General features: G+C 45.6%; 1 long non-coding RNA gene across 1 annotated transcript; it reads left to right on the top strand.

The window, feature by feature from the left end:
- The first annotated feature begins 943 nt into the window (after nucleotides 1-943).
- On the top strand, nucleotides 944-4,200 carry LOC142826694 (uncharacterized). Its single transcript, XR_012900896.1, has 3 exons — nucleotides 944-1,087; nucleotides 2,358-2,374; nucleotides 3,150-4,200. It is a non-coding gene; the product is annotated as an uncharacterized LOC142826694 (long non-coding RNA).
- The last annotated feature ends 1,294 nt before the right edge of the window (nucleotides 4,201-5,494 follow it).

Below are 5,494 nucleotides of genomic sequence, written 5' to 3'. Positions count from 1 at the left end.
TTGCTAAAAAGTCAAACATTTCAGTGGACTCTCCCCACCGTATTGTTATCTATGTATTTGCGCTGGGCACAACAAATCAGTGAATTAGTCAGAGTACAGATGAGATCAGGGGATAAGATCAGCAAAAAATCAATATAACTACAGAAAAGTGTTATATATAAACCTACAGAAAGGTTATATATAAACCTACAGAAAAGTGTTCCCATACAATGTTGCACCAGTTTAACTATATTAATACAACATACCATCTTTAGATAAGCTATGGTTGGACCAGACTAGTTAGTTGCTGGACAACATGAAAAGGGTAAGAGTACTCACTGGTAGGTGAAAGATTCTTTAATAAACTCTTGGTTCTCAGAATATCCATGCTCAAGCTTTTCTTCATGCGGTCCACATAGGTAACAATGAAAAGAGATCGGGGTGTGTCAGTCTACAGCTGCTAGATAGCAATTGCTGTTCTTTTAGTCCAATTTCCTGTGGTGTTCCTGATAAAAGTACAAGAACTGTCAGTTACAGTCTCCTTAAAGGCATCAGTTCATATCTCTGTGATAGGGGAATACCAACCCCACACTGGGCAATTAGGGGACAAGGAGCTGTACTGGGCTCAGTCAGTCTGCTCTGCCACACCAGCTAGAGATGAAAAGACTGGGGAAGGAAATAAAAGGGAACAGAGCCACTCACGTGAAGGCAGGCCAGGGAAGAGAAAGGATCTTGCAAGCTCCTGAAGAAAGGACTGAAGGGAGGCAGGATCTTGTCCATTAACAAGTGCCTGAAGGCCCCTTTCTGAGGAAAAGGGGGAGAGATCTGTTTCTGATAGATAGGGTTGACAGGCATTCAGTTTTCATCTGGAACACTTGGGTCGAAAGGGAGCCTGGTGGTTCTAGTCAGCATTGCTGACCAGGATATTAAAAGTCCATTTGGTGGAGCTGGCAGGCCCCACAGCTCCGGCTGGCTGGGAACCGCAGCCAATGAGAACATCAGAGGTGGTGCCTGTGCAAGGAGGCAGCATGCACTAGGAAGTGTTTCCTGACCATCCCTAAGACTAGGAATTGAGGGGTATGTCACCGCTTATGAGAAGCCACCTGAGGTAAGTGCTGCCTGGAGCCTGTACCCCACACCTCCTGCCATAGCCTGGAGTTTCCTCCCACTCCTAACTCTGTCCAGAGCTCTTCCCCCTCCCACACCTGAACTGCCTGCCCCAGCTCTGAGCCCCCTTCCAGACTCAAACTTCCCCCTAGTGCCTGGCACCCCGCATCTCCTCTCAATCCCCTTGACCCAGTCTGGAGCCTCCTCTCATACCCTGAACCCTTCATTTCTGGCCCCTCACCAGAACTCATACCCCAGGCCCATAATCCATATTCCCTCCAAACCCCTGCCTCAGCTAAAAGGCTCCTCCCACACGCCAAACCCCTCAGCTACACATCCAGCCTGGAACCCTCTCCTGTACCCCAAGCCTCTTGTCCCTAACTGTACCCCAGATCCTGCCTCAGCCTGAAGCCCCATCCTACACACTGAACCCTTCATTTCTGGCCCCACCCTGGAGCCCACAACCTAGCCAGAGCCCTAACAACCTCTGTACCCCAACCCGCTACCCCAACCCTTTAAAAATGAGTGAGTGATGGCAGGGAACAGAAAGTGAGGGGACATGGAGTGAGTAAGGATGGGGCCTCAGAGAAGGGGCAGAGAAAGCACAAGCAGAGCCTTGGAGAGGAGGCAGGACATGGGTGCAGAAAGGGTGTTTGGTTTTGTGCGAGTAAAAGTTGGCAACCCTACTGATAGATCCTGGGAGCGGGGTATTCCTCCCTCACATGTTAACCTAGTTTATTTGTATTGATTTCCTTGGCTTTGTTTATGGACTACCCCTGAATGGGAGGGATTGGAAACTGACCTGGTTGGAGGGCCAAGGTATGAAAGAGGCAGCTGCTGCCCCAGGAGAGAGAGTTACCATGCCATGCCTAGCTGTCATCCCTGTCTCACACTCCTGTTACAGATGGCTAACTTTGGAAATAGCAAGGGTCTAGGAAACAGCCCAGGCAGGGCAGTCTTGAGGTGCTCTTGGATGTCGACCCTTTTGTTGTCCTCACAGGACCCTGGGCTAGAGCCTGGTGGAGTGGGAGGGCCTGGGGCTCCCCTACTAACTCCTCCTCTTCCCCGTGCAGGTTAAAGATCCTACACCACTGTAGGCAACACTCCAGTGGGCAAAGACCACTACAGTCTCATGGTGGAAAACTGGGGGTAGTTCAATAAAACAGGAACTGGGCCCAGATTTGGAACTGAACTTCCTCAAAGTTCATGGGTGTTTGACTCTAGAGTATGACTTTGGCCCATCTCTAACTACAGTTTAATTTTCCTTACAGGCAGAATGCTGGAGCAGGTGAGCTATTACTTCATTGTGAAATAATAGAAGGCGATTACTTTTACTGGACAGGTGATAGGGATGTTCTTCTGGGCAGGTGGAGGGGAGGGGAATGAGAGGGGTCCTATTTAGACTGTAATCTCCTTAAGGCCATCACTATGTCTTATGCTTTATGCAGTGCTGGACACCTTGCAAATGACAACTATTATCCGAGGCATAGCCCTGTTAGTCTGCATCTGCAAAAACAATGAGGCATCTGGTGGCACCTTAAAGGCTAACAGATTTATTTGGGCATAAGCTTTCATGCCCATGAAAGCTTATGCCCAGATAAATCTGTTAGTCGTTAAGGTGCCACAGGGCTTCTTGTTGTTTTTGCAAAGGATGACCGTGACTGATAAAAATATGATTGACTCTGTAACATTAGTTCATTCTTGAGCTATCAGACATCGTATTTGTCAGACTAAGAGCTAAATTGTGCAGTCGCAGAGTCTGCCTTAGTAGTGCACTGTGCTGAAACTGCCCCCTTTTGGCCAAACCTCAGTGAGTATCCCAAATACACAATTGACATTGATCCAGTGGAAAACAATGTTTGGAGGATGCAAGACTCCCATGGATCCCCAGTTACATGTTTCAGCCAAAATATAATTCAGCTAAAGTGCTTATCTGAGATCAGCCCTACAGATCTAATGGTAGAGTTTGGCTCTCTGTGCTGTAAATCTCTGTAATCGTGGCAGAGGTGATTTCTCAAAATAGAATGAGAAATCACAAACTTGTTTTGTGTCTCTCTTGAAAGTTTCAACAAGGAGCGAAGAGCAGAAAACCTCCAACAGTGGCTTTCATCCAGATGCCTCCTCTGATGCTGTCATCCTGAGCCTGACCTAAGTGTTTTCTGTGTATCTGATCTTCATCAGGCTTAATTGTGCCCTCAGCTGTGCACATACATCTTCTGTTGTCAATAGGAAGGACACTCATACATCTGAGGTTAGGATGTGGTCCTTCGGCATGCATGATTTTTTAAGGGAAATGTTCAGCTCTGAGAAATGGTCTGAAAATCCATATTTAACAATAGGAACCTGCACTTTTACATTGTAAATAAAACATCCACAAGGGTTTTGATTTTAACCCTTCAAATGCTGAGAAGCATATTTTGTAGAAAAAGCATCTAATCTTGATTTTAAAATTGCCAGGAATGGAGAACCCATCACAAGCTTTAGTAAGTCTTGACCTTTATGTTTTTCCACTGCACTGACTCATAGTCTTAAGGATCATTCACACCTCTTCTTCTTTGCTGTTTTAAGTCCTGTGACCAATACTCACCCACTCACAGGGAATCTGGTGTCTGCACAGCACTAACCCAGAAACCACAGAGGATGAGCAAGCCTTTCATAACAATGATACCAAGTTTCTTTGTTCTGCAGCTGTATTCAAAAATAAAAGGCAATGTAAAGAAAACTGACTGTCCATAAATAGTATCGACCCTACAGAACTTGTAACTTTACAGCATTCTGTGCCTGGTGCAAATGAGACTAACCCACGCAGAGAATGACTAAACTATTAAAAGGGACCAAAAAATGTGAAAATGTATTCTTACATATGAAGTAGAATGAAGTGCATTCTCGCATCATTTGCAAAGATGGTCCCAAGCTATAAACTAAGGATCTGGATTGCAAGCAACACAAAATTTGGACATGGAGTCCAGGTCTTTGGTTCCGTCCATTACAAAGACAAGTAGATGCCTGCAAATTCTGATTCTGGATCTCATTTTGGATTTCCAGTACCCCTCTCATTGACTCATCTTGGCTAGTCTCTGCTGGCAGTGAATTTGTCCTACCATGAGTAGCCAGCCCTTTTCGGAGAGTTTTGCAAAGAAGGACCATCCTTTGGATCAAGATCTGTAAAAGCATCCCACATAAAAGATTCCTCACGAAAAAGTGATGATTAAAAATGTACTTGATCCTACCAGCCACGAGCTCAGGGGTAGACTGTGCTTACCAATGGACACAGAGGATCAAACCCCAAACACGAGTAGTATTCATGGAAAGGCTAATTATTCAATATTTCTTTTCACAGTCATTGTTCATTATATTGCCACAACACACATTTACCACGTCATCCAAAACCTGCACTGGATTCAGAGTCATAAATTTTCTAATGGATCTTTCTACAGCGTCCTCACCATTGTATTTGAGTGATTCACAAACATAAATGAATTTAACTTTCAACACCCTTATGAGATTAAGTGATATTACCCTGATTTTATATGAAGGGAGCTGAGGCAGACTGATAATAAGGCCAAAATTATCAAATTGTCCACTAATTTTAGATGTTTAGCTTTGGACACGAGGCACTAATTTTCCAGTGCTTATCAATTTATACTATTTTATATGTTCAAAGCACAGTTCCGATTGATGTTAGTGGCAATTGTGAGTGGTCAGCCACCATGGGGGTGTCAACCCACACCAGTCCTGAAGGGTTAAGTTGACCCTAAAGAGACAATTAGCACTTGAAGGGAGGTCTAGGGATTTATAACTAATTGCTGATGAAACCCACCTGGAGAAGCTAGCTAAGGAACTTAAAGAGAGGAAGTTTGTAGCAACAGGGGATTGTCTTCAGTCTCTTTGGAAACAGAGAGGTGGGAAGGAAGAATCCTAGGGAAAAATATACTTTGAGATCCTCGTCCTGCAAGAAGAGTCAGCATCCAAGGAGCTGTGGAAAAGGAAAGCCTGAGAAGGTAGGGTAGGAAGAAACCCAGGAACACAGCATCAAGGAAGGAGACAGTGTAGACCAGGGGTGGGCAAACTTACTGACCCCTGCAGCTACACATGACAGTCTTCAGAAATTTGAAAGCTGGAGTGCACCTACTAGGAGCTGGTACTTGGAGCTTCAGTTCCATTCCTGCTCAATCCCTGAGCCCTGGCAGTTGTGCCCCACATGGCTGAAGCCCCAAGAATCGCATCCCTTCTGGAGAGATTCTCCAATCTCACCACATCATTGCAAGGCAGGGGTCCTCAGGTGCACCCCCAGTCTGATAGGTGGAGAAAGGGGGAGGCCTGGGGAGGGGGGCTTGCAACCCGCACTATAATGGCAAAAATGCTGCATGTGGTTCATGAGTCATAGTTTGGTCACCCCGGTGTAGAC

Source organism: Pelodiscus sinensis, chromosome 2, assembly GCF_049634645.1.
Source record: "Pelodiscus sinensis isolate JC-2024 chromosome 2, ASM4963464v1, whole genome shotgun sequence".
Lineage (NCBI taxonomy): Eukaryota > Metazoa > Chordata > Testudines > Trionychidae > Pelodiscus > Pelodiscus sinensis.
Note: the sequence above shows the minus strand (reverse complement) of the source record. Positions and strands in the feature narration are given on the sequence as shown.